This window comes from Hypanus sabinus, chromosome 2, assembly GCF_030144855.1.
Source record: "Hypanus sabinus isolate sHypSab1 chromosome 2, sHypSab1.hap1, whole genome shotgun sequence".
NCBI classification, from domain to species: domain Eukaryota; kingdom Metazoa; phylum Chordata; class Chondrichthyes; order Myliobatiformes; family Dasyatidae; genus Hypanus; species Hypanus sabinus.
Window position 1 is genome coordinate 188,510,097 of NC_082707.1, and position 21,339 is coordinate 188,531,435.

The following is a 21,339-nucleotide window of genomic DNA, read 5'->3' on the forward strand; positions in this document are numbered from 1 at the left end:
ATGCTGTTCATTCACTGGAGCTAGTCACCCTCACATGAGTTCAGGCTTTAAGTTCCAATTTTTGGAATCACATTTTTTTAAAATGTCAATTTTTTAAAATCAGTTAACGTTAAAAGTATCAAGAAAATAGAAGATGCGGGAAACCTTAAACACTAGAGATTCTGCAGATGCTGGAAATCCAGAGCAACACACAAAGTGCCGGAGGAACTCAGCATTGTCTATGGAAATGAGACTTTTTGCTCCAAGACTCTTCATCGGGAAATTCTCTGCGTGTCAACTTACATCGATGGAAATAATATTGTTTTAAGGTCAATAGCCTATCAGAACTTCTTTCTGACGTACTGAACTTTACCAATTCTTTCTGTCATAATTTCAAGTTTCTGTATGGAGGTACTCATGCAGGAGGCAGGTAAATGGGTGACTGTCAGGAGAGGGAAGGGAAATGAGCAGCCAGTACAGAGTACCCGATGGCCATTCCCCTCAATAATAGTATTTTGGATACGATTCAGAGGGACAACCAATGGAGGGGAGGGCAATTTTCTAAACTGGGAGAAAATTAAAAAAGCTGAGGTGCAAAGTGGCTTGGGAGTCCCCGTGCAGTATTCCTTGAAGTTAACTTGTGGGTTGAGTTGGTGGAGTGGAAGGCAAATGCAATGTTAGCTTTTATTTCGAGAGGACTAAAATATAGAAGAAAGGATGTTACATTTAATCTTTATAATGCACTGGCAGTGACTCACTTGGAGTATTGAGAGCAGTTTTGTGCAAATTTTTGAAAAAACAGGGTGCGCCAACATTGGAGGGGTTCAGAGGAGGTTCACCAGAATGATTCCAAGATTGAAAGGTTTGTCAGATGAGAAGCAATTGATGGCTCTGGGTCTTAACTCATTGGAATGTAGAAGGATATGAGGGGATCTCATTAAAGCCTATCAAATGTTGAAAATCCAAGATAGAATGGATGTGGAGAGGATGTTTCCTATGATGAGGGAGCCTAGGACCAGAGAGCACAGCCTCAGAATGGAGGGATGTCCATTTAGACAATAGACAATAGACAATAGGTACAGAAGTAGACCATTCAGCCCCTTGAGTCTGCACTGCCATTCTGAGATCATGGCTGATCATTCACTATCAATACCCAGTCCCTGCCTTGTTCCCATATCCCTTGATTCCCCTATCCATCAGATATCTATCCAGCTCCTTCTTGAAAGCATCTAGAGAATTGGCCTCCACCATCTTCCGAGGCAGTGCATTCCACACCTCCACAACTCTCTGGGAGAAGTTCTTCCTCAACTCTGTTTTAAATAACTGACCTCTTATTCTCAATCCATGCCCTCTGGTATTGGACTCTCCCAACATCTGGAACATATTTCCTGCCTCAATCCTATCAAATCCTTTAATTATCTTAAATGTTTCTATCAGATCCCCTCTCAATCTCCTCAATTCCAGTGTGTACAAGCCCAATCTCTCCAATCTCTCTGCGTAAGACAGCCCTGCCATCCCAGGAATCAACCTAGTGAATCTACGCTGCACTTCCTCAATTGCCAGAATGTCCTTCCTCAAACCTGGAGACCAAAAACTGTACACAATATTCCAGGTGTGGTCTCACCAGGGCCCTGTACAAATGAAGATCAGGAGGAATTTCTTTAGCCAAGGGGTGGTGAATCTGTGGAATTCATTGTCACAGGTGGCTGTGGAGGCCAAGTCATTGAGTATGTTTAAGGCAGAGGTTGATAGGTTCTTAATTAGTCAGGGCAGATAATAGAGAGAAGGCAGGAGAACTGATTAACATCAAAATAGATCAGCCATGATGAAATGGCAGAGGAGACTCGATGGGCTGAATGGCCTAGTTCTGCATAGATGTCTTATGGTCTTTTAATGCCAGAGTATTCTGTCATTGTATTAAAGTGATATATTTTTCATTTATACATCACTTTTCTCAACCTCAGAACATCCCTAAGTAATTCTTTTACCCTTGAAGTACCTTGAAAATGTGGCTACTTTTGTAACATCAGAAATGTGGCAACATCTAGCAAGTTTGCATGTCTGACTTATGATTAATATTTATTTTATTAAGAGATACAGCTTGATAACAGGCCCATCGCTGCCCAATTATACCCATATGACATATTAACCAACCAGCATGCCTGTCTTTGGAACATGGGAGAGAACTAGAACACCTGGAGAAAGCCCATGCAGTCAGGGGGAGAACACACAACCTCCTACAGACAGCAGCAAGAATTGAACCAATGTCACTGGCGCTGTAAAGCGTTACAAATACCACTACACTTCTGTGCCGCTATTTTTCTGATCATGTTATCTAGACAACAGAGCTAAAGCCAGTAGACGCTGCCCAGTGCCAACTTGGACTGAATGTCTTGCTGGATAATTTCAGTGGGCAGTTAAGAGCAAATTATATTGATGGGTCCGGAGTCACATATTCATTAAATGGGCAAGGGTGTAAGATTTCCTTCCCTAAAGGGTATGGTCAACCAAATAATGCATTATAATTATTCAGTCATTTCATTATCATTAATAACAATCTAAGATTCCAAATGCATTCAGGTGTGCGAGTTCCCCGCTGCCATTCAGGGATCCAAATATGTTCCGGGATCAATACATCTGGCCTTTGAATACCAGAACAGTAATTTAACTACCACACTACATTGTGAGAATAATTTAAGGTTCATCAGCTTAACTTCCATTTTGTTCTTCCAAGAAATCCCCTAGAACTCAAATGGTCCCACTTTGCCATCCCAAGTTCTCAATACTTATTGTTTATTTATTTATTGTTATTGTTTCCTTTTTTCTTCTTTTGTATTTGACCATTGGTTGCTTGTTCATCCTGTTGGGTACAGTCTCTCATTGATTCTATAAGGTTCATGGATTTACTGAGTTTGTCAACAGAAAAATGAATCCAAGGGTTGTACTATATATGGTGACACACACACACACACACACACATATATATATTTCATTATTAATCTACTTTGAACTTTGAATATCTTAATGGTTTGTTTCCCCTTCCTCACACTTACTCATTGTACCTCACACTCTCTGACTTTTCAGGATTCTCTGTTTAGCCATCTCTTTTTCTCTCTTTCTCCTCCACCTCTCTCTTTACAGTCTTGTCTTCATTTCCTTTCCTCCACTTCTTCTGTTTCTCCATAATCTCCCCACCCCACCCAGGACATGCTCTCTTATTGCTCCCATCAAAGACGTGGTATGGGGGCCTGAAGACGCACACTCAGTAGCTAGCCTCCCTCTCCTACCCCACTTTTTTATTCTGTTGTCTTCCCCCTTCCTTTCCAATCCCAATGAAGGTCTTGGTCCAAAATGTCAACTGTTTCTTCCGTTCTTTACATCAATGCTGCCTGACCTGCTGGGCTCCTCCGGCACTGTGTGTGTGTGTGTGTTGCTAGTAGTCATTTGTTATGTATTGCACTGTACTGCTGTCAGAAAACAATCAATCTAATGCTATATGTCATACCTTCTGATACCTTTCCCCATCATGGGAATGTTTCCTCCTGAACCCTCCTTGTCTCTGAGTTAATCCTTTCCCTTTGTCATTCTTCCTTTCTTTTGCTCTCTTCATACCTCTCAGTTCTGTTGATTTCATAAGTTTGTCTTTCATTCATACCTCCCTCAGAGAGATACACTAAGCATCTCTCCTTCTCTTTTCATTCCCCCTCTTCAACTTCTTTGGTGGATTTTCTCTCTTAGATTTCCCCCTTCTCTTCATTTCTTTCTCCTCATTCTTTTGTTCTCCCTGTATTACTTTTAATCTCTCCCTTTGATTTTCTCACTCCCCATTACATTCTCTGTCAAGCACTTGCTTTCAATTGACCACTAGCCATGTATCTCTCTTCACTGCAGTCCAGTCTCCTTGCTTCACTCCCTTTGGCTTTCTCACCCTGTGTGCTTGCCTGTGCAGATGTGCATGTCTCTTATTGAATTTTATTTTTGTTTGTTTAGAGATAGAATGAGGTAGAAGGCCCTTCTGGCCCAATGAGCCTGCGCTGCCGAATTGCACACATGTGACCATACAGTATCTGCACAACTTTGGAATGTGGACAGAAACTGAGGCATGCAGCGGGGAGAACGTACAAACTCCTTTCAGAGAATTGAAGCTGTAGTAATGTGATGCTAATAGCTACAATACTGTGCCACCTTCCAAGGAACTTCTGTTTGTCTATTTTGTTCCATTCACATGCTTGTGCGGGTATTTCTTCCCACTCTCTCATCTTGTGAAGGCATCTTTTGTCCTCTATTCTATAGTGTGATATTGGTGAGCATGCATCTATTAATCCGTTCTCTCTCGTACTCACACACACATATCCTGTATCCAGCTGCTTCATTCTCTTTTTCTATATGCCCTCTGTCATTTCCTTTTTCCATTCCTTTCTGCATCTCTGGCCTTTACTCTTTCTCTGCATCTTTTACTTCCCTCCCCATCTTTCTTCTGCACCTTCTCAATCTTCCTCCTGTCTCCCAATGACTGATAACCAACTCCCTAATATCTTTCCTTCAGCCTACTCTCTGGGGTATTTTGCTTCTTTGTCTCTGTGTCTGCCTCTCTTGCTTGCATTTCCTACTTAGGCCTCTTGGATAAGCATTGGTAAACAAACTTGTGTAAGAATGCAATCACTCACTGTATAATGTTTCAACCAATTGGTCTTCAAGTGCATCCAGTAGGATAAATAAAGTTCAAAGTACATTTATTATCAACATATGTATGCAGTATACAACCCCACGATTCATCTTCCCACAGATAGCCATGAAACAAAAAAACACCGTGGAATCCGTTCAAAGAAAATATCAAACACCAAATGCACAAAAAAATGAACAAATCATGCAAATGGCAAAAAATAAGCAAAAGCACAAGGACTAAGACATCGCTGAGTGATTGAAACTGTCTCGGAATGTTCAGTTTAGTTCAGTTCAGTTCAATTTAACAGTGTCATTTGTTGACTGCAGGCTGCAGAGCCAGTCTGCCCTGCTCAGAATCACATAAATAGCAATAAGAAAGGAGTAAAGTAACCAGAAACCAGAAACACATCATAACCTGAACTACAGAGTCCAATTCATAAACCACCTTGTAAGCCCCAGATTTTGAGCACTCAGATCTCTGTAATAGGATGTGTTGGATTATGGGGCAGAATAGTTTCCTAATCTTCCTTGTATCTTGTCTTTCCTGTGCTTGCCCTGCATTTGTATATAATCACTTATATACATGATATTTTGAGTGTATTTTTAGCAATAATGGTACAATTGTTTCTGTATTTCTCTAAAAACTTCTTAGTTTTCTGTAGGAGGTTTCACATCACTTGAATCTGGCTATTTTATAGTTTATTTGCTATTACTTGAACTTTGTTATCTCTATTCAGAGTATAAGCCAACAACGGCTGCTTTTTCCTTTATCTTTCTCTGTTTTCATTCTTGTAACACTTAATAAAATTTCAAGTACTCTTGACTTCAAACCTTTGGATTACAAATGCATCAGGATGCAACGTATGAGCTCACAATCTTCTTACTCTGTACAGACAACTGCTACTTAACTGCACGAGGAACATTCAAGATAGACAGACGATCTTGTTCATCTCATGTTTGAAAGGTCTCAATTGTCACTGCACCTCAGTCGGGCATGGTGAAACATCCAGTAACAAGCATAAAATCAAGCTGACAACAGGGGAAGGGGTTAAAAGGTTACTGAGCTGCACTGAAGCTGTTCCATTTCCCAGCTTCATTCTGACTGACAAAATTTAATTCCCCCAGTGCGTCAATCAGGACTCAATCTCTTCCACCCATTGTGGTGCAGTTAAATATATATCAGTGTTTCTCCCTCATTATAAATCTTCTTCATACTAATTTTGGACATTGCCAAATTAAGAGTCAAATCAGATTAAATTACAGAATTGATTTTTACCTCTTTTAAAAATTACAAATTTCAGTTATTATGTTGTTGAGATAGCCTCCATCTAATGATTTCGAGATTGACCACGTTTCATTAGGAAGCTTGAGTTGTGTTAATTCTTCACATTGTCTCATATCCCTAACACCTCCCCACCCACCCCAAACCACATTTTGATACTCTGTTCATTCAGGTCCTTGGTTCTGCAAGCTCATTTCTGTTTTTGTCAGTTTCAGATTATAGAGCATTACAGCACAGTACAGGCCCTTTGGCCAATTATGTTCTGCTAATCTTTTAACCTCTAAAATCAATCTAAACATTCTCTCCTCCATAGTCCTCCATTTTTCTATCAACGGTGTGCCAATCCAAATGACTCTTAAATGTCCATAATGTATCTTCCTTGATCACTACACCTGGCAGGATACTCCTTGCATGCACTATTCTCTGTGTAATAAACTCATCTCTGCCGCTCCCCTATACTTTCCTCCAACCTCCTTAAAATTATAAACCCTTGGAATAGCCATTTCCACACTGTGAAGAAATCTCCAGTTATCCTTTCAATCTATGCCTTTTCAAGTCGAGTTAAGTCAAATTTATCGTCATCTAACCATATACATGTATATGACATATATAACCAGAAATGTATATAGAAATGAGATATTTCTCTGAACCAGGGTGTAAAACACAGTAATACACATAATACACATAGCACACAATAACTTATGAAGGTAAGGTTAAAATTTACAGATGACTCACGCATAAATAACAAACTAAAGTGCATTAATATTAAATATTAAAAATTATAGAACAGATTAACCAGTGACACTTCGAATACGATGTGGCAGGGAGTTCAGAAGCTTAATGGCCTGGGGGAAGGAACTGTTTCTCATCTTGACTGTTACAGATTTTATGCATCTTAGTCTCCTGCCTGATAGTCAAAAGTCAAAGAGGATGCTGGACGCTGGATGGATGGGTGTTAGCTTATTATCTTGTGCATCTCTAACAAGTCATCTTGTAATCTCCTTCACTCCAAAGGAAAAAAGCATGTCTTTATAAGACATGCCCAGCTAGCATTTTGGCAGATCTCCTCTGCACCCTCTCTAAAGCTTCCACATCATGCCTAAAATGAGGCAAACAGATCGAAACGCAATATTCCAAGTGTGGTTTAATGAAAGCAAATATAAGTCTATTGGTAAAATAAAAATAATTAACAAAAGAAAATAATTGTTCAGTAATTATGAATTAATCTTGAGAGAGCACAAATGCAGAGTTCATATTAGGTAACTTATTTTTCATTTATTCTTCTTACTTCTCTTCCAAATGTATTTCTGTGCACTTGTAATGCTACTGTGACACATTAATTTCCATTGGGGTCTATAAAGTATCTAGCTTAGTATTTTTCACTAATCTTAAAAGTTCTAATAGGCAGTTAATTAATGCCCTGCTCTTGATTTATTGCTCCTATTATTCAACATTTCTGAGTATTCAATGTCAAGTTCTGAAGAAACATTTCCTGTTGAGGGGTAATATGAACTCCATTAAACTGTCAAACAATGACAGCTGCTTGCTGGTGTTAAGTTTAGCCTAAGTGTGATGGCAGAAGGCTAATCAGTAGGTGACCAACGGCACCTCTTAGGTAGTTAAATGTTTGCTTGCTACCCATCTAACTCGAAAAAGTAATGGAATAAACAGATGACATTAAAATGCTGTGCCTATTGTTGGCAACAGATTATCAATATCTAATAAGCCAGAATTTGCTATCTTGAGTTATTCTATAGATTAAACACAAGGGGTTCTGCAGATGAAACACACACAAAATGTTGAAGGGACTCAGAAGGTCAGTCAAAGGTTCCTAATCCAGGGTCCGTGGACCCTTCGGTTAATGGCAGGATCACAGCATAAAAAAGGATTGAAAACCCCAGATAGGAATGAACAGTGTTTTAGGCCATAGCCCTTCCTCAGGACAGGAGGGGAAAGGGGGCAGAAGCCAAAATACAGAGAGGAAGGAGCTTGGCTGGCAGGTGATAGGTGAAACCAGGTGAGGGGGAAGGTGGGGTAAGGGGAAATGGAGCGAGAAGCTTGGAGGAGTAGGTGAACAAGGTAACAGGCGAAAGAAGAAGGAGTCTGATAGGAGAGGGGAGTGGGCCATGGGAGAAATGGATGGAGGAAGGGCATCAGAAGCAGGTGAGGAGAAGAGAAGGGGTAAGCAGGCAGGGTGAGCGGAGCCAGAATGGGGAATAGAAAAAGAGAGAAAAGGGAGAGCAATTACCGAAGTGAGAGAAATCAATGTTCATGCTGTCAAGTTGGAGACAACCCAGACAGAATATGACACAGTCTGATAAATGTTTTCCTGAACCACTCAGTTGGAGAAGTATTTTTGCTGCAAATTACAGGAAATACAGATGGATAATGGATCCAGTGGTACAATTTAAAACCTGGTGTACGGTGGGATCCAACAGGGACACTTAAGACCTGAGAATGAAACAGCAATAACAGGAGTGGAAATTTGGATAAATCAAAACAACTTAGCTTGCAGAAAATCAGACAGAGGGAAAGAAAGGCTGGATTAAAAGGGAGAAAAAAAAAAGAAAAGATTGCTCAGTTGATTATTTAAAGATAAATCATCCAAGAATAATGAGATTTATTCTCTACCTGGGCTTCTGAGGTTGACCAGCATAGCATAAACACAAATCCCCTAATTAAAAAGCTCCATGTATTAAGTACTAGCTCAAACTGGGTACAATAATTAGCAATGAACACAGAAATGTCACAGTTTCCAGAAACTCATGAACAAGTAAAATGTAAGCTCCCTTTTCACTGAGTCGAATAGCAGAGAAGTTCAAATCACCAGACTGGTGTCACCCTTCCACTGTTGGAATCTTTCATAATTAAAGATAAAGATTAGATAGCCATTATTTATCACACGTGCATTGAAACATATAGCGAAATGCATTGTTTGCACAATGACCAACACAGTCTAACTATGTGCTGATGGCAGTCCACAAGTGCCTCCATGTTTCTGGTGACAACATAGCACGCCTACTAGTTATGAACATTTACTAATCCATACGTCTTTAGAATGTGGGAGGAAACCGGGGGGCACCCAGGATGAAACCTACTGTCACGGGGAGAACTTGCAAACTCCTTATAGACAGCAGCTGGTAAACCACTCCAACAAGTATTTTTGCTTATTCCTCGATGTCATGGTCCCAACTGAACACTGGCAGACATCCAAGGTTTGGCACTCCTATTCCCCAGAGAGTGGTTAGGCGGCCACTGTCACTTTAACATGGCCTGTTATTGTCCACCACATTTCTTCATGGAGAGTCTGTACTTAAAGGCCTCATGCTGAGCACTCTATGCTCAATCATAAGAGTTCCATTTCTAGTACTACTGTTTATGATTTTGCCTTTGGATTTGTGTCATCTTGTCCATTTTGATTCTGAGTCTGAGTTCATTTTCAACTTTAGTCTGCATCCATAGCTCTCTTGTTATGCCTTGTTATTTTCACTTCACCCATACCAGCTCCTTTCCCTATGTTCCTGAACCACTACTGCCCATTATAACCAGGGAAACCTCACCTCCTTTCCCAGTTTTTAAATTTTCAGTTCTTTTTCCAACTTGTTTGTTTGTCCTTTCTAAACATTAAATGCCCTGAAGTTTTAATTCCCATTTCTCAAGGGGAGATTCATTATGCAAATAGTCCTTTAATATAACTGCTAAATCAAACCCACTTGTCTCTATTGGTGCAATTAGTATGTTTACCTTGTTATGAATGCCTCAGCATTGTGTCTGAATGCATTTTAATTTTAGCTTTTTATTGTAACTTAATGATGCATTTTAATGCTAAACAATCTGGCCTAGAATTCATCAGCTCATCATCCAACTTACTGGTTCTTGAAATGACCTACAAGTGATGGCTTCTGCCATCATCACCCTGTATATCCAAAAACATGCCTCCAGATCTACCTCCTATAGTTAATTCCCCTAAAACAGCTAACTAGCCACTGAGCTGCAGATAGCTTGAGTGTCAGGCCTACACAGGTAGGCACCTCTCCGTCTCCACACAGCTAAATGGAGTCACTTGCCACCCATTTCCAACTCACCTGCAGCCTATTTAATCCCAGCTCTGAGTCACAGTTCTTTGTTCACCCATTGAACCAGACAGTCTCAACCAGTTGCTTCCAGCCTTTAGTTCCTTGTCATGTTAAATATCAGTTCTCTCTTATTTAATGCCCCCATGTGGCTTGTTATTTTGCTGTTTATTAATAAAGTATAATTTACTGCTAAGGTAGTCTCTGCTCGCTCTGCTTTTGGGTCAAACCTCTTCTGGATTCCTTGACATTGTGTTCCTCTTCTCAATGGGTAATTAGTGAATAAAGCTTATTTTATTAATTAATGAGAATAACGTAATTGTTTTCAACACAGGCGAAGAAAAGTGAATAATTAAGATAGAGCATTAAAACAGATTAAACATTAGTATAACAGTGAGTAGAGAACAGATAGTCTTTATATGCTGCCTCATTTAAATTCACAATTCCTACATAGCAGGATGTGCACCTTACTTTCCAATACTAACTTATTTGGAAAGCAGAAATGCTCGAACAGAATTTTACTACAGCATTGAGGCTTCGGCCTGCCAAGGGATCTGTACAACTCACAAGGTGACCTCTCGTGCAAAATGAGAGAGATGTGAGGTGATGGAACAAGGTTTAACCTCTCCATGCCATCTTTTAACTTATCAAGACCTAAAGGTCTTACTGGAGGACATTTACAGTTAGAGAGAAATCTTTTGTGCACCAGCACACACATGCAAGAGAAACTCAGCAAGCAGGCGGCATCAATGGAGGGGAAGAAATCTTTGTTGTTTCGGGCCGAGACCCAAATAGGTCAGAAGGCCATCTTGAACTGCAATTAGATGAAATACACTTAAAAAACAGAATCAGGATGAAAATCAGAACCAGATTTATGATGACAGACCTATGTCCTGAACTTCATTGTATTGTGGCAGTAGTACAGTGCAAGACATAGAAAATTACAAGAAGTTAAAATAAATAAACAAATTGTCCAAAATTGGAATAGCAAGGTAGTGTTCATGAGTTTATTGACCATTCAGAAATGTGACAGCAGAAAGGAAGATACTTTTCCTAGAATATTGAATGTGCACTTTTAGGGTCCGATACTCCCTCCAAGATGGCTCCAATGAGAAGAAGTCATGTACTGGAGAATTCTTAATGATGGATGCTGCCTTCTTGAGGCTCCGTATTTTGAAGGTGTCCTCAGCGATGGGGAGGTTTGTGCCCTTGGTGGAGCTAGTTGAGTCTACAACCCTGTGCAACATTTTTTCAATCTTGTGCATTGAAGCCTCCACACAAGATGTGACGCAAGCACTCAGAATGCTCTCCACAGTACATCTGTAAAAATTTGTTGGCATCTTTGGTGACATATCAAATCTCCTCAAACTCTTAATGAAATATAACTACTTACAGCTCCATTTCTGTTGCATCATTTCCTTTCATATTGACGTGTCTTCAATGTCAAAAGGATTTCACATGTGGCCTGAAAACTTTCTGTAAATGCACCATGCCTGCAGGGTTTTAATGATATTACTTCAGTTTTGACCTTTACAGGCACACGAGGGAGATGATGTCTGTCATTAGCACAAGTACCTGCCCTGGAGAAGCAGCACAGGATCCAAAATGATAACGTGAGAAGTAGAGGGCATCCTGCACCCTTATGGTTACCCCTCTAAGAATATTGAAATGCTAATATAGTTTAAAGAAACATGTTTCACATGAAAATTGAGGAAAAACTACCAAAGCAGTGTCGTGCAAGATAGTAACAAGGTAATTGAGGGGCCAAGGGTCCATCTTATCATCCAAGAAGTCTGTTCAAGAGAAAGTGGGATAGAAACAATCCTGGAGCCTGGTGGTAAATGCTTTGAGGCCTTTATATCTTCTGCCTGATGGACTCTTTGCCTTCTAATTTCCCTGTGTATATTATAACCCAAGCTATTGGTTTGTACCATGACGTCGACATTTGCTTTTAATTTTGTAGTATTGCCCTCAGTTGAACTATATATTGATTCCCGCCCACCCCCCCTTATCCTTCTAAATTCCAGTGAGTACAGGCCCAGAGCAATCATAAGATAACCCTTTCATTTCCAGAATCATTCTTGTGAGCTTCCTCAGAACCCTCTCCAACGCCAACATCTCTTTTCTGAGATGAGGAGCCTAAAACTGTTCACAATACTCAAGTTGAGGCCTCACCAGTGCCTTATAAAGCCTCAGCATCACGTCCCTGCTCTTGAAATGAATGCTAATATTACATTTGCCTTCCCCCATCACCGACTGTACCTGCAAGTTAACCTTCAGGGTGTTCTGCACAAGGACTCCCACATCCCTTTGCATTTCAGATTTTTGGATTTTCTCCCTGTTTAGAAAATGATCTGCACATTTTTTTCTAATGCATTTTCCAACATTGTACTTAATTTTCCAATTTCTTGTCCATTCTCCTAATCTGTCCAAGTACTTCTGCAGCCTATCTGTTTCCTCCACCAATTTTCATATCATCTGCAAATTTGGCAACAAAGCCATCAATTCCATCATCTAAATCATTGACAAATAATGTAAAAAGAATCAGTTCCAACACCGACCCCTGTGGAACACCACTAGATACTAGAATCCTTTTATTCCCATTTGCTGCCTCCACCAATCAGCCAATGTTCTAACCATGCCAGTAACTTTCTTGTTGTACTATAGCTCTTAACTTGGTAAACAGTCTCGTGTGGGACCTTGTCAAAGGCCTTCTGAAAGTCCAAATACACATCATCTACTACAAATCCTTTATCTATCCTACTTGCGATCTCCTCAACAAATTCCAAAAGGTTCGTCAGGCAAGATTTTCCCTTAAGGAAACCACACTGACTGTGTCACCAAGTATTCCATAACCTCATCCTTAACAGTTGACTACAACATCTTCCCAACCACTGAGATCAGGCTAACTAGTCCATAATCTCCTTTCTGCTGCCTTCCCCTACTCTTAAAGGGTGAAGTTACATTTGCAATTTTCCAGTCCTCTAGCACCATGCTAGAGTCCAATGATTTTTGGAAGACCATTACTAATGCCTCCATAACTTCTACCACTTCCTCTTTCAGAACCCTAGGGTGCAGTTCAATTGGTTTGAGTGATCAATAGACCCTTAGGTCTTCCAGCTTTTTGAGCACCTCCTCCCTTACAATAGGAACTGCACTCACTTCTCTTCCCTCACACCCTTCAACATCTGGCTTACTGCTTGTGCCTTCCACAGACTAATGCAAAATACTCATTTCGTTCATCTGCCATCTCCTTGTCCCCTGTTATTATTTTTCCTGCCTCATTTTCCAGCAGTCCTATATCAATTCTCATCTCTCTTATAATTTTTACATACTTGAAAAAGCTTTTACTATCCACTTTGATATTGTTTGCTAGTTTTCTTTCATATTTGATCTTTTCTATCCTAATGATTCTTTTTGTTTTTAAAAGCTTCCCAATCCTCTATCTTCTGGCTAATTTTTGCTTTGTTTGATGCCCTCTTTTTTGCTTTTACATTAGCTTTGACTTCCCTTGTCAGCCACGGTTGTACTATTTTGCCATTTAAGTATTTCTTCATTTTTGGAATTTACCTATCCTGCACCTTCCTCAATTTTCCCAGAAACTTATGCCATTGCTGCTCTGTTGTCATCCCTGTTAACTTCTCCTTCCAATTTATTTTGCTTCTCTCTCATACCATTGTAATTCCCTTCACTCCATTGAAATGCTGTACGATAGACTTTACTTTCTTCCTTTCAAATTTCAAGTTGAACTCAATCATATTGTGCTCGCTGTCTCCTCAGAGTTCATTTACCTTAAGCTCCCTAATCACCTCTGGTTCATTACATAACACCCAATCTAGCAAGGCTGATCCCCTCGTCGGCTCAATGTTAAACTGCTCCAAAACTTCATCTTGTGGGCATTCAACAAACTCACTCCCTTGACATCCATTACCAACCTAATTTTCCTAAGCAACCTGCATATTAAAATTTCCCATGACTATCGTAACATTGCCATGTTATGCCTTTGTCATGCCTTTACTATTCCCTATTGTAATCTGTGGTCCACATCCCAGCTACTGTTGGGAGGCCTGTGTATAACTGCCATCAGGGTCCTTCTACCCTTGTAGTTTCTTAACTCAACACACAAGTACTCAACATCTTCCAATCCTATGTCACATCTTTCTACAGATTTGTTGTCATTCTTTACCAGCAGAACCATGTCACTTTGTCTGCCTACATTCCTATCCCTCTGATACAACATGTAACCTTGGACATTCAGCTCCCAACTACAACCATCCTTCAGCCATGATTCAGTGATGGCCACAACATTATACCTGACCATCTGTAATAGTGCAACAAGATCATCCACCTTATTTCTTATACTCCCTGCATTGAGACATAACACTTTGAGTACTGTATTTGCTACCCTTTTTGATTCTGCATCCCTAATGCACTGATAGCCACCCTGCTGGCTGCAGTTTTGTCCCATCATCTGCCTGCCCTTCTTTACAGCCTGACTGCATGCTACCTTTGCCTTTTTCCCATCTATCCTATCCTAGGTCTCATCTGGTTCCCATCCCCCCTGCCAAATCAGATTAATCCCCCGCAACAGCTCTAAAAAACTTGCCTGCGAGAATATTGGCCGCCTCAGTTCGGGTTCAACCCATCACTTTTGATTTTCTTCTCTAGATGCACAGTGGCAAGTAAGGTGACTAGTTACATCATGGACTGGATTGAAAACATCAATGCCCATGAATGGAAAAGCTGACAAAGCTTAGTGAATAAAGCCCAAGTCCACTACAAGGAAATCCCACCGCACCATTGAGCACATCTCCAAGTGTCACAACCACAAGAGAGCAGTGTCCATCATCAGGATTTCCACCATCCCAGCCAGGTCCACTTCTCAATCTCAGACCCCACACCACCAGGTTCAGGAACAGTTATTACCCTTCAATCACCAGGCTCCTGAACCGGTGTGGATAACTCAACTCACCTCAAAACTGAATTGGTTCCACGACCTATGGACTCACTTTCAAGGACACAATAAATCATGTTCTCAATATCATTTATTACTATTATTGTTTTATTATTGGCATAGTTTGTCTTCTTTTGCACGTTGATCATTTGTTCATCTTTGTGTGTAGTTCCTCATTGATTCAATTGCATTACTTTGTATGTACTGTGAATACCCACAAGGAAACAAATCTCAGGGTAGTATTTGGTGTCAATGCAATAATACAATTAATTTCAACTTTGAACTTTGAAATATGGGTGCAAAGTACAATGAAATTCCAATGGAAAAATATGAATGTTTTTCCTTTGACTTTAAAAACCATCTCAAATTAAAGAAAAACTGTGCAATCAGTCCAACATCATTTGATCTCACCCGCAAATGTAACTCAGAGATTCTGATGAATTCAATTCGACTGTATCTAAAATAAATTCCTCTGCAAACTCTGCAGAAGATTTAGAATATCAGTTTAATACTGCAATTTTTAAACTCGACTGGTTCCATTCTACAGACAAACAATTGCATAACCCTAGCAAGCTCTGAATTCACACTATCTTTGGCACTCTATCTTGCTTCCTTTCATGCTATGATGATTAATAATAGTCTTGTGCATTCTCAGTCCATCGGAAGATTAGTTATTGATGTTGGAGTAAGTATCTGTAAAGTACTTTGCTCTGGTTAAACCTGAAAGACCATATTAAAATGATGCTCATGCTCAGGAGTTTCCAGAGAGAAGTTAAGAGTTTCTCATTTTATGCTTAGTCTCAGAACTGACGGGCTTCAATGATGTAGAATAGAGTCTTTCAACGTGTGCTGACTTTGCCGAGTTCTTGGTTGCTCAAAACCCAGCTGAATTACAACATCTTATCCCGAGGCAAGGTTAAAAATAAAATCACACATTCCAATCCTCTCCTACAAGATAAATATCACACGCTGAATACCTCTGAAAGTTGCCATGATGAGGAAACATTAGGGGAAAGGAGGATGAAACACCTCCTGATTATACAAGGGAGCCTTTCACCGGGAGGAAAGATCACAAATGCAGAGCTGATTCAAACCATGTCACTGGGAGATAAAAAATTTCAGTTCTCAGTGCATACCACACTTCCTCTTCAGAGGACATTCAAATCAAAGTTAAAACATAACAAATGGATAAGTTTTTTTAAGATATTGCTAATTTATCTGAGTATTTTCTTTTGAAAATTATGAAATTTTCAATAAGCATGTTGGGTTGTAGAGAAAGTACAGTAGTTAAAACTTTCTCACAACTCAACAAACTGATTATTCGTAAATTTTCATTCCTTTGCATGATGTGAAGGGTTTTAGTTTACATCGCACTTTAGACACTGTCATGCATGGTATGGCTGTGGAGGAGACCATTCAACCAATCATATCTGTGCTTGCTCTTTGAAAAACTAATACAATTTAATTCTTCCACTATTAATTCTTCACAGACCCTCTAGGTATTTATCCGTTGCTGTTGTTTATTTATTATTTCGGTTGTATTCTAGTAATATTGTAAATATAATATTTGATTAAGCATTCTTGTTCATTTTAGTCAGGGCATGAAAGGATATGAGGAGAAGGCAGGACATTGGGGCTGAGGTGAAAAATATATTAACCATGATGAAATGACAGAGCAGAGTTGATGGGCCAAATGGCCTAATTCTGCTCCTGAATCTTATGTTCTGTGGTCTTACAGTCTTAAATCAGGGGTTCCCAACCTTTGTTATGCCATGGACCCCTACCATTAACCAAAGGGTCAGTGGACCCCAGGTTGGGAACTCCTGTTTTAATTAATTCATTATGGGTTATATGTAAAAATGAGTGAATTTCATGTCATGACACTAGCACGTCATAAATGCACATCTTGCTAAAAGTAAAAATACAATTTATCTCCCTGGTTTTCCTTTCAATCAGTTTTTATGTTTTAGAGTTAAAAAAACATAACATTTCCCTGTTGTAAGTTCCAGATGAATAACTTACGTCACTCTTTCAGACAGTGCATCACTCGCCTTAATAACGCTATGCATTTAAAACACCTTGTCTCTTAAGTGCACATTTGCTTCTTCCTAAACCCAATTGTACAAAATACGGGAGACAGGGAGCCAGATTTCAGATTCAGATTTATTTATCACATGCTCATTGAAACACACAGTGAAATGCATTGTTTGTGCTTACAACCAACGCAGTCCAAGGGTGTGCTGGGGGAAGCCTGCAGGTATCACCACATATTTTGGCTCCAACTTAGTGTGTCCACGATACTTGGCCGAACAACGCAGAACAGAACAGGCAACAAAACAAGCCCCTTTTCTCCCTCCCATCCACCCACTCACACATGGACCACTCCAACCACAGGGCAGGCTGGCCCTCCAGACCCCACTGGACTCACAGACCCACAGTCATCAGGCTTTTGACTTCCCCAGTAGACTTGTGAACACAGCACTTCACCCATCAGACTTCTGATTGACATTCAGGCTTCGCTCTTTGGTATCGACCCCAGGAGGAACTAACGATGGGTCTGTACACTCCAGGCCAGGATTCGCTGCTGATTGGACCCCGAACTCTGGGATTACCAACTCACTTTCCTTGGAGGTCACCAGCCCACTGATCCCATGGGAGATTCCCTGACCTGGGAGGCGGGGAGTGGGGGAGGCACCAGCCCACGTTGTCTCTGGTCTTTATCTACTACAATTTACAGTCCAACATCTGTCGATGGATGTCCTTCATTCACATTGCTGGCTGTCGAACACAGAACCGACTCCAAGACTTTGGCGTGGCCTCTAACTCCCCACGTCGCTCTCCCTAAACCCTAATCTGACACCTAACTCTCCTTTCTGTCCCCAAGACAATCCCTATGAACCTATAAAACCACTGAGCCACACCTTCAACATAGACTACACGTTGGTGTCATCTTGACCAACCATTGAGTGAGGACTACCTCTTACACCACTATGGATGGACTTGATTTAAATTTTTTTTGCTTTAGGTCTTGTTTTGTACAACATCACCATCTTGTGCAATTTATGCTCAGTGTGCCTCAATGGACATACCTATGAAGCTGCTACAAGTATATTTTTCATATACCTGTACCTCAGCATATTGGTGCATTTGACAATGAACTTGACCTAACTCATTCCACTGTACCTGTATCAGCTCCCTGCACGAGCTATTCTGAAGTTTCACTCCTCTGTAAATCTCTTCTCTTTGTATTTTTTTTAATAGTACTATAGAATCTGCGTCCAACATTAATGATTTGGAAGAGGGGACTGAATATAGCATTTCTAAGTTTGCTGATGACACTAAATTGAATGGAGAAGCAAATGATGCAGAGTCTGCAGAGAGATATGGATAGGTTAAGTAAGTTGGAAAGTGTCTGTCAATTGGAGTACTATGCTGGTAAATGTGAGGTCCCTCTATTGTGCAGAGGGACTTTGGGGTGCATGAATTGGAAAAGGTTGATCTGCAAGTACAGCAGGTTATCAGGAAGGCAAATGGAATGTTGGAATTTAAGAACAGTGAGGTTATGTTGCACATTCACAGAGCATTGGTGAGGCTGCTCCTGCAGTACTGCATTCTAGTCTTCTTACCTGAGGAAGAGAGTTAGGGGGCAGAAGTTTAAGGGAAACACGAGGGAGTAAGATAGAGGCAGTATAGTTATTTCCACTGGTAAGTGAGACTAACATTAGGGGACAGCATGGAGATGAGGAGAAACTGCATTTCCTAGAGAGTAGTGAATCTGTGAAATTCTCTGCCCAGGAAAGCTGTATGGGCTGTCTTGTTAAACGTACTTAAGATGCAGATAGATTTTCGCATAGCAGGGGAATTAAGGGTTATGGGGAAAAGGCAGGTGGGTGGAGCTAAGTTCATAGCCAGATCAATCATGATTTTATTAAATGATGGAGTAGACTCGATGGACCAGATGGCCTACTGCTTCTGTTTCTTAGGTTCTTATACAGATTCTAACAACACTTTAATTTACTCCAGATAATGGTATCTCACTTTAATATCTTCTTCAGTAATTTAATCAGTCAGGTTTATGTTCTTTGCTTGGCAAAAGTATATTAAACATTTACTTTATTCTTAAAGTTACTGACATTTGCTTTACATCTCTTGATACTTAAACTTATCCCGAGAGCAGGCAGTTTGCTTGAATCAACAATTCCTTCATAATATTTAAAATTTCAATTAAATAACCTCTTTAAATTTTACCTTAAATCTTACCAAATGTAAAATAATATTTAATCTTCAATTCCAATATATGAGCAGAGACTTGAGTGAAACTAATGCTTCACTTTTCTAGGCACAAAGATTCACCTACACACACTCAGTGGCCTCTTTATTAGGTACACCTGTACACCAGCTCATTAAAGCAACCTTCTGATCAGCTAGTCATTTGACAGAAAATCAATGCCTAAAAGCTGCAGACATGGTCAAGAGTTTCAGTTGGTATTCAGACCAAACTTCAGAATGGGTAGGGAATGGGATCTAAGTGACTTTGACTGTTGGTGTCAGACAGGGTGGTTTGAGCATTTTAGCAACTTCTGATCTCCTCTCTAGAGTTTACAGAGAGTGGTGCAAAAAGCAGAAAGCTCATCGAGTGATTGGCACTTTGATGGGAGAAGATGATTTGTCAATGAGAGAGGTCATAGGAGAATGGCCAGGCTGGTTCAAGCCGACAGGAAGGTGACAGTAACTCAGATAACTATGTGTTACAACAGTGGTGTGCAGAAACCCATCCCTGAATGCACACCGTGTCAAACTTTGAAGAGGATGGGGTACAGCAACAGAAGACCATGAACGTACACTCAGTGGCCACTTTGTTAGACTTATATCCTCAAGAACGTACGTAAGAATACTTAGAGAAATAGGAGCAAGAGTAGACCACTCAGCATTTCAATCCTGTCCACCCATTCAATAAAAGCATGGTTAATTCAAAGTTCAAAGTAATTTTTACTATCAATGTAATCATTTTCTTCCAGGCATTCAGATTAGAATAAAGAAATGCAAATAGTATCAATAAAAAATACACAAAGGCTAAAAAACAACTGATGTGCAAAAGAAGACAAACTGCGCAAATATGAAAACAAATGATAAATAAATAACACACACAAAATGCTGGTGGAACACAGCAGGCCAGGCAGCATCTATAGGGAGAAGCACTGTCGACGTTTCGGGCCGAGACCCTTCGTCAGGATAGATAAATAAATAAATAATACTGAGAACATAAGTTGTAGAGTCCTTGAAAGTGAGTCCATTGGCTGTGTTTAGTGTTGTACCGAGTGAAGTTACCCACGCCGGTTAGGAGTCCGATGGTTGAGGGGTCCTGATGAAGGGTCTCTGCCTGAAACATTGATTGTTCATTCATTACTGCAGATGCTGCCTGACCTGCTGACTTCCTCCAGCATTTTGTGTGTGTTGCGAAGGGTAGTCACTATTCCTGATCCTAGTGGTCTGGGGACTAACGATTCAGCCGAGACTTTAGTTCTTAATCTGCACCAGATTCAAATATTCCACAATTCCCCAATATTTCAAAAACTTATCTACCTCCGCTTCAAATTCTTCCAGGGATGTGGCCTCCAAAACTCTCTGAGCAACAGTTGCACAATTTCATCGTCACTGTGAGAACAAATCTCAATGCACCTCATTTGTAAATGACCAGCATCCTGTCATGAAATTATGTCCCTTGCTTGACACTCTCCCACTTATGAAAACATCCCAACATCTACCCAACACCACCTTAGAATCTTGTATGTTTCAAGAAGATCAGCCCTTATTCTTTTAAACTCCTTCAAGTACATTCCAAACCTGTTTCCCATCTCTTTATGGGACAATTCTCTCATCCTAGGAATTACACTGGTGATTTTTTTCCTATTATGCGATTAAGGTTGTCACTTGTACAATGAAAGGTTGAAACATACAATGAAATGTGTCATTCGTGTCAACGAGAATGTGCTGGGGGCAGCCCGAAAGTGTAGCCATGCTTCTGGTGCCAACGTAGCATGCCCACACAGTTTACTAACCCAAACTTGTCCATTTCGGAATTGTTGGAAGGAAACCAGAGCACCCAGAGGAAACCAGTGTGATCATGGGGAGAAAGTACAAATTCCTTACAGCCAGTGGCAGCAATCGAGTCTGGGTCATTGCCAACATAAAATGTTACACTATCTGCTACACTACCGCACCCGTGCAATGGAAATAAATCTTTCCCCAAATAACAGGATCAAAACAGACAGTAAATCAACTCAACAAATTTTGCAATAACTTTATGATTAAAGCTTTTTTTTTGAGGAATAAAGAGCATTTCCTGTATTTTGCTCTGGGTGTCGGAGGTGGGATATCCTGGAAAT

At 40.2% G+C, this 21,339-nt stretch overlaps 1 protein-coding gene across 1 annotated transcript in view; it reads right to left on the reverse strand.

The window, feature by feature from the left end:
• LOC132404104 (neurexin-3-like) overlaps window positions 1-21,339 on the reverse strand; it is a 2,171,528-nt gene that overhangs the window by 1,516,738 nt on the left and 633,451 nt on the right. The gene's annotated exons all lie outside the window — the stretch shown is intronic.